Source organism: Dendrobates tinctorius, unplaced genomic scaffold, assembly GCF_039654945.1.
Source record: "Dendrobates tinctorius isolate UK_male_01 unplaced genomic scaffold, ASM3965494v1 ptg000237l, whole genome shotgun sequence".
In the NCBI taxonomy this organism is placed as follows: Eukaryota; Metazoa; Chordata; class Amphibia; order Anura; family Dendrobatidae; genus Dendrobates; species Dendrobates tinctorius.
The window spans coordinates 7,885,510-7,900,233 of record NW_027361904.1 but is presented as its reverse complement, the minus strand read 5'-3'; the positions used below and the strand labels follow the sequence as shown (position 1 = coordinate 7,900,233).

Sequence of the window (14,724 nt, the reverse complement as noted above, 5' to 3'; positions counted from 1 at the left end):
CAGCATCCATAAATATTATATCAGACTCTGGAGCAGGCTCACTGTAACTGTGGCTTATCACCTCATCAGTGCCAGCTTCTTGGACAACATCTGAACCTCTTGTGGCATCTTTTTCCATAATTTCCAAGGAGGTCTGGCCATTATATTTATTATGCTCTGCTTGAGGGCAATCACGAAACGTATGCCCGGGTCCTGAGCACAGGTTACAGATGACGGTTCCTGTGCAATTTGTCCTTTGTATGCCCGAACTGTCCACACAATAAGCACGTGATACGAGAGCAGTTCATGGCGAGGTGCCTGCCCCCACATCTATGGCACAGACGTGGCTGACCGGGGTAGTAGCATATCCCCCTCTCTGAGCCCACGTAGGAGTGTGGAAAATGTCTGGTTACACCATTCTCTTGTAGAAGCTGGATTTTCACAGAATATCCTCCATTCCATATTTGCTCCTCATCATAAATCTTCTGGGGATGACTTCTCACCATGCACTGCCGGCTCAACCAGTGCTGCAGCTCCGCCAGCGCCACCACCTCAGACTGGAACAGGACAGTGGCCGTTATTTCCTGCGGCTTAGGCTACTTTCACATGTCAGTTTTTTTGTCCCGACACGATGCGGCGAAAAACCGGATCCGGCCGCAAACACAGACACCGGATCCTTCTTTCTGCCGGATATATTGCTGGCAGAAAAGGTCTTCCGGGCATGCGCAGTGCAAAAAAGCGGTCCGGCATTTGGAAAAAACGTTGCATACAATGTTTTTTCCAGACGCCAGACCGGCAATTTTGACCGGATCCGGCAAAAACCGGACGCGCCGCATAGGCATCTGGCGCAATGCGGCGATAATGAAACTCCCTGGGGAAAAAAAATGGACCTGGTGGCAACAGGCGCTGGATCCGGTTTTTACACATTTCGCCGCGTTGCGCCTGATGCAGAAAAACTGACATGTGAAAGTAGCCTTAGACAGCTGGATACAATGGAGATGATCCCAGATGTCATCTTCTCTAGTGTCATTATAGATGGTCCAGAACATATCCAGATCACACTGGAGCTTAAAGCTGATGTCATAGATCCTGCTGGATGGGACATGGATCAGAGCATAGACCTCAGATGCCTTAAACTTCATGAACTCTTTCAGAAGAACTTTTCCAATATAAATTCTGGATGGGATGTTCTCCTCTGGTCCTGTGTACTTTATCCTGACTGCGTTCCTCCTCTGAGGTGGAGGGTTCACTAGTCTTGTGACACTGGAGAACAATCTCCTGAATTGATGTTGGTCAGCAGATGGGTCAGTGCTGGAGTTTTCTGCAGCCACGGGTGAATTAATGCTGGAGATTTCCCCAGCCACAGGTAGATCAGTGCTGGACATCTCCACCACCACTGGAGGATCAATGCTGGAGCTCTCCACAGCCCCATGATCACTGACATGTGTTTGTGCTGCAAAAATGCCCAGATCCACGACTGATTGTTGCACAACGTGGTCTCCATTCACTGACATGGAGAGTTCAGAGTCCATTACCACTGACGGTTCAGAGTCCATTATTACAGAAGTGTGATCTCTATTCACTGAAACTCAAGGTTCAGAGTCCATTATAATGTTTGTATCTGTTGCAGACAAGCATTCACTAGCATCAGTGAGCGGGGTCTCGCACCCAGCACCGAGCGGGGTCTCGCACCCAGCACCGAGCAAGGTCTCGCACACAGCACCGAGCGGGGTCTCGCACACAGTGTCAGTACAGGGGGCATTTACTTTATCACTCACAGGAGCTGAGCTCCCTTCATTGCTGCACACAGAGTCCACTGCAGTCAACCCCTCGGTTGCTGACACACCTTCCTCTCCAGCGTTCCCAGCATTGTCTGCTGCCTCAGACCACTCATTGTGCGGCTGATATAAGTGCTGATTTCTCAGCAGACTTCCATGCTCCACACCGTGCACAGTTTTAGATTTAATGTCATGATAACACAGGCCCCACTCTCATACATAAGAAAAAAGGACACCCGACACGGAGTTCTAAGTTTGTCATAAAATGGCCGTGACGTTTATTTTGAGTTACTCAACAACCAATTTAATTTCATCATAACCATTAAAACCATTAAACATCTCCATCACTGAATAAAATTATTACTCTCATGACCCAATCCTCCCTAAAACAGGGAGATTATACACACGCCGTGCATATTAATGCATGCCCCCCCCCCAAAACGCCACAGCCATTTTTCGATGATGTCCTGGAAAACCAAGTTAAAGATGTCCAGGCCAACATATGAAAGGTGCACAAGGTCCCTTCTGTACATTCCGGGGATCTTTTCTTCCAAGTCGACGTGTCTGTAAGAAAATCCGTCAATCAAAACCATAAACTTCTGCCTACTCCTGTTAACCCTTTTTCTTATTTTTTCAACAAACAACATATTGTATTCCGCCCATAACAATCTAGGGACAATTTTTGAAAATACAAACAATGATTTAAACAATTCCATTTTTAGTAAACTGAAATCCTTCCTCATGAAGGCTAATAAATCGAGTGTGTTAACTTTACCTAAATCGTTACCCTCTAAATACAAAATTATTAAATCAGGATATGGATGACTCTTTGACAGCTGTTGCAAACATCCAACCAAATTCTTCCATAACATTTCTCTTCTGCTAAACCAAAAAATGTGGAGGGAAGAAGTATTAAATGAGAGATTCTCTGTATAGTACCGCATCGTCGTCCTTTTTTCGGCCCAATAAATATACGAGTGTCCGATGATCCACACAATTAGCGGACCTACAAAATGAATAAGATGTTAGCATTCATATAAATTTGGCCGAACATACAATTTGAACCTTTTTGATTCCCACCTTCCAATTTTCATTATATTATTGTCTTGAAAGCCCAACCTAACCGCTTCCGTTGCTGCTCCAATACGAAAAGAGCAAGACGTGATTTTAACATTTTTCAAACCCAATTGGACCAGACATTTTTTCAAAATAAAATTAAATTGAAAAAGCAGTCACCGGTGTACTATTGCGGTGAATGAAAAATGGACCTTCTAAACTTGGTCTCATGCTAAGTCAACTCTTCACATTCGAGACAGGACAAATGATTGAATCTGAGATTGCAGATAAACTAACTGAAGCTCCTCTTCCTAACAGATCCGTTTTTGACTTTTTTTATAAATAAAACAACAGAGGATTCAAATACCTTTACATCCTCCATTAACAGGCCAGAAGGTGAATTTTTTGACTGAGAAACTATTTCCCCGACACGAAGAGCTGCAAAAAATGCTAATGTAAATGTTGCTGAAAACAAACAACTTTCTTCAAAATTGTCGCAAACCGATGGGGGAGACACGCAAATGTCTTTTAGCAAGCGAAATGATATGGGACGACGATCATCCTGTTTAAAATTAGCCCTTCTGAATCCTTTTAACAATTGTTTCATCAAAAAATTGTCATTCAATGGTTTCTTGCCCAAAGTTTTAGGCTGGGTTCACACGTAGCGGAACTCTCGCAGAAATTACCGCGAGAATTCCGGAATTCCATTCCGCGGGAAAATCGCATTTTAAATTCCCGCGATTTTCCCATGGAAAAATTAGCATTTTGCAAGCGTAATCAGCTTGCAGAATTGCTAGCGTTTTCCAAGCGATCTGTAGCATCGCTTGGAGAACTGATTGACAGGTTGGTCACACTCGTCAAACATAGTGTTTGACTAGTGTGACCACCTTTTTACTATTGAGGCTACCTATGCGGCCTCAATAGTAAAAGATAGAATGTAAATAATAATGATAAAAAAACATATTGTTATTCTCACCTTCCGACGTCCCGTGCAGCCTTCCCGCCTCTCTCTACCCTCCCGGTCCCAGTAATCCTTTGCGACAAAAACCGCGATGACGTCCGTTCTCGCGGGATTGCGACGTCTCGCGAATGACCGCAAGACTTCGCGATCCAACGAGAACGGACGTCATTGCTCGCAAAGGCTTACTGGGACCGGCAGCGTGGAGAGAGGCGGGAAGGCTGCACGGGACGTCGGAAGGTGAGAATAGCAATATTTTTTATTTTAAATTCTATTTTTTTACAGGAATATGGTACCCAGAGCCCGGAGGACAGTCTCCTCTCCTCCGGACCGTGGGTACCATCCGCAAATGTTCTGCTTACTTTTCGCATGATGTGCACAGCCACATGCGGGAAGTAAGCAGAACAATGCATTCCTATGGGTGCGGGATCGCCGCGATTCCGCAAAATTAATGAGCATGCTGCATTTTTTACCGCAAAGCGATTCCGCCGCAGTAAAAACCGCAGCCTTAGCACAGCATTGCGGAATCCCATAGGAATGCATGGGATGCTTATTTTTCGCGTTTTCGCGGTTAAAGCCACCGTGGAAACGCGAAAAAAACGCCACGTGTGAACTCAGCCTTAAGGAAAAATTAAACACCAACAATGTGTTTTGCTAGCGCTGAATAAGACAGACCATTCAAAACCAAATGCTCTGCAAATTTCAGAGCTGTTTCTTCCTTAGCTTTTTTATATGCGTGACCGTTTGCTGTACAAAATCTTATCCATACATTCCAAGCGCCCGAATACTCGGACCAAATTTTTTTTAGCCAAGGACTTTCCAATAAAATATTGAATTAGACCTGTACTATGTCCCATATATTCTCTGGGCAAATCGTTCATTCTTTGTCGGCTCCAGGAACATGCTCCAAAAACTTTGACCACTGGCGGTGACAAATAAGTTTAGCATAATCATTAATTAATTCATTTGAAAATGACGCTTTTAACCACAAATTACACTCCATACAGGCAAGAACTAACGGCCTAAGAATCTGGTTAGCCCATCTGTTTTTATCTGAAAATGTATTTAACATAAAAGCCAAACCTTGGTTGTTAGACTGAAATAATATACGCTTATTGCAAAGGCTAGGTCCCCACAAAAGAATGGCTACATATATGGCGAAAAGGTCTAAAATTGCTCCCTTCTTAATAGTATTGCTGTAAGACCAAGAACTAGGCCCTCTGTTTGCCGACCAGTGCGATTTAAAAGATAAACCAAAATCTTCTGATTCGTCCGTAAAAATATACAAATCCAAATCTTCGGCAAATACAAATGGGGTCTGCCATAGAATCATAGAATCGTAGAGTTGGAAGGGACCTCCTGGGCCATCTGGTCCAACCCCCTGCTCAAAGCAGGATTCGCTAAATCATCCTAATTTCTCATCTTGATGCTGATGCAGGGCAGCTCCCAGTCCAACTTGAGAAGCATCACAATGAAGAACAAATGGTAGGTTGAAATCAGGATGTCCTAATATGGGTGGCTTTACCAGGTAATCCACTATTTGTTCCAATAACTCCTGGTGGCCTGATGTCCAATCAATGGGCTGCTGGGATGAAATGGCGTTGTTTCTTTTACGGCCGATCCTGTCCACGTTCTTCTTTTTTTCCATGAGTGTTGTTGACTCTGTCGTCCCCCCCAAGAGGAGATATAGTGGAGCGGCAATCCTGCAGAAGTTCTGGATTTAAGTAAGATAGTAGAAGAGGAATCCTATGATCTGCCTCACCTCCCCGACAGTAGAAGGCTGCTTAGCTTTTAAGGCCAGTACCGGAGCGATTTCTTCTGGGTCCTTAGTATATCCTTCTCCGGACACAATTTTCCCTAGAAATCGGACTTGCCTTTTGAACACTTCACACTTCTTAGGGATCCACTTAACTCCGTGTTGTTTATACCGCTGAAGTACGGTCCTCACATGTTCAACATGCTCTCGGAAGGTTTTGCTGTGTACCACATTGTCATCCAAGTACCATATTTTGTAACTTCACTGGAGTCAGCGCTCTTTGAAAGTGCATCTTTATTGGGTCCTTGCTGACCATTTTGTGACTGACATTTGAAGCATCTAAACATTGCATGTACACCCCCGCAAAATGAGCACTCATGGCGAAAACGACAGCCCACTTACCGCTTGATTCGTTGAATGCAAAACACACCCCTATTTTACTAGGTGTAGACATATTCTGCTTATATGATGGGAACTTCTGGGGCAACATCAAAATTAGCCATAATCCCAGGTCTTTTTTACCCCATGATAGGTTAGGGTGCATGGCTAATTTTTCACGAAATGCTTTGTCATATTGTAACCATGACATGTCCCCAAAGTTACGATATGCATCCAAAATTGAATCTAAATGCTGAAACAGCCCCAAACATAACGAAGGGTGTTTTTCACCCAGTACAGCAGCATAGATAGCAAATGCTTGAAGCCAATTATTAAATGACCTCTGAATAACCACCCGTTTCTTTTCTTCCGGTTCATCTTCTCTTTCATATCTATGATATTGTTCTTAAATTGACGGTAAAAGGGAGAAACAACAGGGAACCTGCTCGTGAAATATCACAGCTTACTGAAACATTAACTCTTTGTAAACCAGTGCTTTAAAAAAAACAAAAAAAACAACTGAACACCATCAAATTAATAGTTATGGGAGCCGCGTTATCATGCGACCCCCCCTTGTATTCACAAAGGGGAGGGCGTTCATTATTAATAAAACGTTTTCTACTCGCCTTCTGGGCTCTGGCTCCCCTCTTTTTCTCCACAGCCCAAGTTTCCTTTCTGGGCACAGAGTTTACATCTTCGTCCAGGTTTTCTTTTTCAATGTTTTTATTTAAATTTTTCAACCTTTAAATTTGACAAATTTTTATTGGTAAGAAGTGTCGGCGGTGACATTAGAGAGGGGGACGGAGGGGAAAGATGGGGGAAGGGGGGACAGTGAGGTACATTAGTAGAGGCAAAATACGAATAGTGAATAGAGATAAAACAATCAATTAACCGTTCATTAACATTCAAATAATATACATTTATTATATTAATAACATTCTTTGTTGTCATGTATGTTGAGGTACATTGCAAAGAGGTTCAAGGGATTAAGTTAGACCAGTGAAAACATTTTTTTGTAAATTTAGTGAGCTGGTTATTGGCTAGGGCAAATTTTAATTCGTATGACTTATGAAGGAAGATTTTCTCCACTAAGTCAGGAAAAGCGGGAGGATGTTGACTTTTCCAAGCAGAAGCAATGGCATTTTTAATCACAAGCAGAATATGTATAATTAGCGATCTTTTGTCCGGGCAGATGTTCGTAAGCTCGAGGGATAACAAAGCTAGTTGGGGGGTTAGGGTAACTGGTTTGCCTGCTATTTTATCAATAATATTGGATGAATGGAACCATAAAGAATTAAGTTTAGGGCAATTCCAAAATATGTGCAGGAGATCTCCACGGGAGCCACATTCTCTGCAGCACATAGGGGAGGTGTCCTGACCAAAATGCGCTACTCTTGCTGGGGTGTAATACCATCGCGAGATGACTTTGAAACGGGTTTCTTGTAGCAACATAGATAGAGTTGAAGCGTAGGTGGAAGTTAAAGCATCTTCCCAATCCTCACAGAGAGGGGAGATATTTAGTTCTTTTTCCCATTTATGAATGTATGGGTTTTTTGTAAAATCCACATCCTGGTTGAGCTAATCATAAATGTTCCTGTTGCTCCAGAAGACCCCATGCTTTGTTACATAGTAGATTTAGGGTGGCTTCTGAGAGTTTGGGTCTCCTCTGGAGGAAGGATACAATTTGTTTTTTAGGATCAGGAATTGAAAGAACATTGACGGAGGAAGTTTGTATTTATTTGCTAAGTCGCTGAATTTCAATATTGAGGTTCCGTCATGTAAGTCCTCCAGCTTTCTTATGCCGTGGTTTTCCCAAGAAGCAGGTAGCATTGGGTTGTTAAATGATAGTATAACATGTAGGGGTAATTTTTTTAGGATTGTCATTTTATGTGCCCCTTTCTTGGGGCTAGCGAGTTTTTTCTGTGGTTGCCTGGAAAATAGGATGGGCTATAGAGCTGGGAAATTGATTTGTTAGAGTTTTTATAATTAGTTCTTGAGGGGGTTTGTTGTTATTTTAGAATATTTCTAGATCTAGCTAGGCTGAGGGATTATTAGCTGAGAGCCAGTGTATGCTATGTTTGATTAGAATCGTGAGGTGATGGGCAGTTATGTTAGGGATTCCCAGTCCTCCATATGTTTTCTTTTTGAGGGTTATAATCTGAGGGGTCCTAGGTTTTTTGTTGTTCCAGATAAAAGTTTTGATGGCTGATTGAAGAGGTGGTTACTTGCGATTCCGAGATGGGTAGAGGCATAGAGCCTAATACTCTATGTATAGTATCTTTGGTAACGCAATGATTCTCGTGGTGAGAATCCTACCCCACCAAGAGAGCTCCTTTTCCCCAAAGGAGATGATATCTTTAGTGATGGTTTTAAGTAGGGCTTTCATATTGGTTGTGACTAGGTTTTTAAGATTTTTAGTTATTATGATACCTAAATAGGTGAAGTCTTTGTTGGCCCAGTTAGTAGGCGAGATAGTTTTGATTTTGTTTATCTGCTCTTTGGGCAAATTAAGTTGTAGGAAACTAGACATTTTCTTGTTGATCTTAAAATGCGAAAGGTTTGACAATGTCTCAAGGACATTATGAAGTTCTTTTATAGAGCTGACCGGGTCAGTCAGGGTAACCAAGACGTCATCAGCGAATAAGCTTATTTTGTGTTGATGAGATGGTGTATTTAGGCCTTTAATAATGCTATTTTGTCTGATCTGTTGGGCGAGGGGTTCCATGGCCATAACACCATAACAAAAAAGAAGCGGGGATAAGGGGCAGCCCTGTCTTGTTCCATTAGTTATGGGAAAGGAGGAAGAAATATGATTATCAGAGAAGACACTAGCTCTGGGATTGGAATAGAGGGCCATAATCGTGGAGATTAGGTTATTATTAAGTCCAAATTTAATCAGGGTCTGTCTTAGGAAGCCCCAGTCCAGATGGTCAAATGCCTTCTCAGCATCTAAGGAGGCAATTATGGTAGGTTGTTTAGTAGAGTTGGCTGCCTTAATTAAGATAATGATTCTTCTTGTGCCATCTGAGGCGTATCAACCTCTGACAAACCTGATCTGGTCGTTATTTATAAGGTTGGGTAGTATCAGACTGACCCTATTTGCTAGGATTTTTGCATAGATCTTTATGTCGTAGTTTATGAGGGAAATAGGTCTGAAGTTGGACATAATTTCGGGGTCTCCTTTGGGCTTCGGAATGAGAATGATGGAAGCCTCTAGCATTTCTGAGGGGAACATGCCAAAGGTAGAGGCGATGTTGAACATTTGTGAGAGGTGGGGGCGAGGAGGTTACGGAAAACCTTGTAATAGTCATTTCCAAAACCATCGAGGCCTGGAGATTTTGATGTTTTTAAAAGTTTGATGCATTCTTCTATTTCCTCTGTATTGAAAGGGGAAGTTAGGGTAGTCAAGTCTTCTGTTGTGATTTTTGGTAAATTTATAGAGGATAGGTATGAAGTTATAGCGTCTTGTTTTGAGCGAGGAGAAGGGTGGGGATTTATGTTATATAATATTTCGAAATATTTTGGCAAACTCATTTACCACATCTTGTGGATGTGGCAAAATAGTTCCATTTAGAGATTTGATTTTATTAATTCTGTTGTGAATTCTTTTTTTTTTTTATGCGATTAATCATGAATTTTAAGAGCTTATTCAGGGAGTGCTTCATAGAAAAAAGGAATAAAATCCAGAATTTTCTTTATTTATATCATTAAAATACAAGCATGGCTGCTATAGTCATCATTGCGGTTTTAACCCTGACATAGGATAGCCGCACAGAGAGTGCCCAGGAGGTTCTGTACGCGTTTCGAGCGGTATACGCTCTTAGACTCAGATTCTGGATTTTATTCCTTGAGCTGGACTTTCCTTTTTTCTAAGAAGCATTTCAAGACGTCCAAGTGGAGACGTGTCCTTGCTCGGATCTTGCTGCAGCATCAACGAGGGGTGAGCTGAACTCAGGGAGGTATGCATCTTATGTTTAGACGCTTTGACCGCTTCATCATAAGATGAAAAGATTAGCAGTCTAAGATCCTGTCTGAGTTTGGCAATCTCTGTTTGTAGGCTAGTTGAGGGGGATGGAAGATTAATCTGAGTGTTAATTTTATTTTTAAGGAGGGTTTGAATATTTTCAATTTCGGCCCTCCTCTCTTTTTTTTCTCCCCGAGAGTAAACTTGAATTAAAAGCCCTCTAATTACAGCCTTTTGGGAACACCATCTGGTTATGGGACCAATGTCTTCTGTGGTGTTTTCTTCAAAATATTGTTTAATAGATGTTTCAATGTGGCTTTTGTGGATGGGATTGTTGATTATAATGGAGTTACACTTCCAGAGGCTTCTATTTTTAGTCGGGGGTCCCAGAGTGAGTTCTCCTATCACCGGAGAGTGGTCCGAAATTGTTTTATCTTTAATTGAGATTTTCTCGAACCTAGGAAGAGAGAATACATTGATGACTATTAGATCAATTCTGGAGGCCGACTGGTGTACTTCAGAGAAGTGCGTGTATTCAATTGATGATGCGTTTACGCATCTAAAGGCATTGAAAATCTCACTCCGGTACAGCCAATCATTGAAATTACCGGTTTGTGGTCTTTTTTTTTTTAAGGATGAGTCCAGTTGACAGCCAGGAACTGAAATAAAATCGCCTAGCATTATCATTTCACCCTTCTTAACTTTGTTATTCTTTTTTAAAAGTTAATTCAGGAAATTTATTTGGTTTTTATTTGGGGCATGTAGATTAACTATTGTGCATAACTTGGTTATTAATGCGGCATATTAAAATATGGTATCTACCTTTCGGGTCAATGAATTCTTCAGAGAATTCAAAGGAGATTGAATTTTTTATTATTGTAAGGACTCCCGCTTTCTTTTTTGGGCTGCATGACTCATATATTTGGGGAAGTTTTTTGGTGGGAGAATTTGGGATGATTGCCTAGTTTAAATTTGGTCTCTTGAATGCAAATTATATCTGCTTGTGATTTGTCTAGTTCTTTCCAAAGGGAAAATATTTTCCTGGGGTTGTTAAGCCCTCTGATGTTATAAGTCATGATTTTAAGACTCATGGTTCAAGTTGGGAGGGGCAGGAATAATCTCACCTGGGAGGGCTAGCAAAGTACCTTTGTGGAAGAGAATAGTACAAAAATGTACAGGCTACGCCGATTAAGTGGGGTAGCAGTGAAACCAACAATAGTAGAATCAACAACAATAAAACTAAAACAACGTAATAACAATTAATCTAGCTAAGAGTGTTTTCACTCCAAAATGAAGTGGTTCTTTTCCTTGGGGCTGTACTTTAGAATGGGAAAAGAGGAAATACCTCTGGTATTGAATATCAAGCCATATTGTGTTGAACTGGAGGCCTGAGGCCTGGCTCTGTGGTTGGTTTTTGTCCAGGTTTTCTTTCCAAATTTCTTTCTTAAATCCATTACCCCACTGGGGTTGTAAAGGTACTATAGTGAGGTTCGTGGGATGCAGTGAAGAGGCAGAGAAGGGGTTAACAGAATTTACTTGTACAGGTTATTGACATACAAGGGATACTCCACACAGGGAGATAAGATCAACAACGAAATGTCACAGGAACACTGAGCGCAACAACAGAATTTGAACAAAAGCACAATATTTGTGGGAAAAGGGTGTACGATAGAGGTATCTTATCGTTTGAAGTTCTTGTTGGGGAGAGGTTGGAATAACTCCCGCCGGCGTTGTAGATCGTGAACAATGTCTCTGGCTCTGTGACGGAGGAACGAAATGCACTGTCTCCCGACCGTGCCAATATATCCGGACTCGCTTGGCTTGAGTACATTGGAATGTAGAAATAGTCTCTTTCGTTGATTCCTCTGGGATGGCACAGAAGACGAACAGCATGCAGGCCCGCAGACCGCAGCAGCGTGCGAACCTCTGACGTACTCACTATGATCTGACCAGTACGGGAACGTCCGGGGGTAGCTCAGTCAGGACACAGGCTGTTGGTGAGTCAATCCGCAGGGGACTAAAGGATGAGGCGTTAGCATTCCGAGCAGTAGGGAGGGAATAAACCTCCTTGTTCTCCTGTCATCTTCCTGCCAAATCTCTCCTATTCCTGCGCTCAGCCCCTTTTATCTCCCTCACGCCCCCTGCTGTCCAGTGCAAAGGTCCTCCCCACTCAGATGAATCGTCCCCCCCGGCAACAGTGGTGACAGTCCCGATAGTTCCGGTCCTAAAGTGTACAGGGAACCGCTGACTCTGTCCTGGCTCATCTTCTTACAGGGTCTGGTTGGTGGCCCTTGGTGTCCTCCGGACGAGGCTTGGGAGCCACGGAGGATTGATTGCCATCCCTGTGGGACCCTGAAGGACGGACAGGGAAAGTGAGGGCACCATATTCCTGCCTCGTGTGTTCTTCAACGCGGCGGCTGAGGTACGGGGGTCTGGCTGCTCTCACCTTGCGGGGACCCCTGCCCCTTCCTGATGGGGTGCCCCCTCACCTCCCCCCTGGACCCTGGGTGCTGCAGACCTGGTAGCACGGGCTTCTGCAGTGTGCTTCAGTCTCCCCTCTGTCTTCCTGAGGGGATGATGAAGTGTGCTCCACTCAGGGGGACACTGGGCCCTCCTACCACCGGGGAGTGTGGCAATTCCCACCTGTCTTTCTCCCCTTCCGCCCCCCAAAGTGAAGATTGAACTTACCCGGGCTGGGATTTCTGTTGCGGCACCCGGATGCCCCCCCTGACCGGCGCCATATTAGAGCAAGAGCCCTGTGGTGTGCTGTGGCGTTCGGTGCTATAGTGGTGAGGTTTGCTTGCTATCTGGAGATTGCATAGCACACAGGGTGACTGCTCCCCCTCTATACTTGTTCTGCTGGACCAGGAGGGCTCAAAGAGATCATAAAATTCCACCATAGCTGCAAGGAGGGGGGAGAAGCATGAGAAAAGAGGGAAAAAGTGAAAAGCTGATCTCTGCTGCCACCTACTGACTGTTTTTTGTATCACAACCGAAGCTATTCCTGATGCATGATGCATATTGCCACTAAATAAAAGACTCCTGAAAAACTGCCGAAGCCGGACATCTGGGACATCTAGCGTGACCACCTTTTAAACCAGTTCCTACTTATACAGCCTAGTTTGCAAGACAACATCAATTTTGCTGTCCTTTCGGAACTGTGGCCTTTTCTCATACAATCCTTATTGAAAAAATGACTAAGTATGGAATGGACAAGGCAACTGTTAGGTGGATTCATAACTGGCTTAGTGATCGGACCCAAAGAGTGGTCGTAAATGGCTGCACATCCAGTTGGAAGAATGTCTCAAGTGGGGTACCACAGGGCTCTGTCCTGGGCCCTGTATTGTTCAACATCTTTATCAACGATTTAGATGAAGGAATTGAGGGTAAACTGATTAAATTTGCTGATGACACAAAGCTAGGAGGGATAGCTAATACTAGAGAAGAGAGAGAGAGGATTCAAAAAGATATAAATAAACTGGAGAAGTGGGCAGCAACTAACAGAATGGTTTTTAACAGGGAAAAATGCAAAGTACTACATCTGGGCAATAAAAATGAAAAAAGCATATACAGAATGGGAGGAATAGGGCTAAGCAACAGCACATGTGAAAAAGACTTGGGTATACTAATAGATCACAGACTGAATATGAGTCAACAGTGTGATGCAGCAGCAAAAAAGGCAAATGCAATTCTGGGATGTATTAACAGAAGCATACAGTCTAGATCACGTGAAGTCATTATTTCCCTCTACTCCTCTTTGGTCAGACCTCATCTGGAATACTGTGTCCAGTTTTGGGCACCACATTTTAAAAAAGACATCAACAAACTGGAGCAAGTTCAGAAAAGAGCGACCAGAATGGTGACTGGTCTGCAAACCCTGTCTTATGAGGAAAGGTTGCAGGATTTGGGATTGTTTAGTTTGCAAAAGAGAAGACTGAGAGGAGACTTAATAGCTGTCTACAAATATCTAAAGGGCTGTCACATTGTAGAAGGATCAACTTTATTCTCATTTGCACAAGGAAAGACTAGAAGCAATGGGATGAAACTGAATGGGAGGAGACACAGATTAGATATTAGAAAAAACTTTTTGACAGAGTGATCAATGAGTGGAACAAGCTGCCACGAGAAGTGGTGAGTTCTCCTTCAATGGAAGTCTTCAAACAGAGGCTGGACAGACATCTGACTGGGATGATTTAGCGAATCCTGCTTTGAGCAGGGGGTTGGACCAGATGGCCCAGGAGGTCCCTTCCAACTCTACGATTCTATGATTCTTTCTCTGGGAGCCCTGTGTGTGGATCACACGACATTACACAGGAGGTGCCTGTAGACCATGCTAAGGTGCTGGCGTAATTTTCCTGACGTCTATTTTGGCTGGTCACAAGAGAGACATTAAGGCTATCGCCCAGCACATTGCCTGCCGACTACGTAACCCTTCTCCGGCTTTCTAGCTGTAGACATATGTGGCATACGCACACCACTCCTTATCTGCTCGAACTTTGCCATTTTAGACTATGATGTCGTAACCGAGCTATGACAGTCTTCCTACTAATCAACCAACTGTGACTTTTAACCTGTTAACCTGATAATCTCTCCTGGTGTTCGCCATCCGGTTACCTCCCCCAATCACTGGGAGCTGTAATGTACAGATAAATAACGAAATTACAAGCAGAGATCTACCCATTCACAGGCGCCGTTACTATCCAACATGTGACCGCCGTCTACAATGCACAAGAGCAAAACCGCCTTGAAACCACCTAAACACACTACCAAAAGCTCACACCACCAACCAACTTCTCCACTACCTGGAACGCAAATGGAAGACAACTTATCCCCGCCGCAACTTTCTCCGTCAACG

The 14,724-nt window shown here is 43.3% G+C and overlaps 1 long non-coding RNA gene across 1 annotated transcript; it reads right to left on the bottom strand.

Moving 5' to 3' along the window:
- Positions 1-11,386: 11,386 nt before the first annotated feature.
- On the bottom strand, positions 11,387-12,990 carry LOC141060403 (uncharacterized). Its single transcript, XR_012222700.1, has 2 exons — positions 12,558-12,990; positions 11,387-12,221 (listed from the first exon to the last, which is right to left on the bottom strand). It is a non-coding gene; the product is annotated as an uncharacterized lncRNA (long non-coding RNA).
- Positions 12,991-14,724: the final 1,734 nt, after the last annotated feature.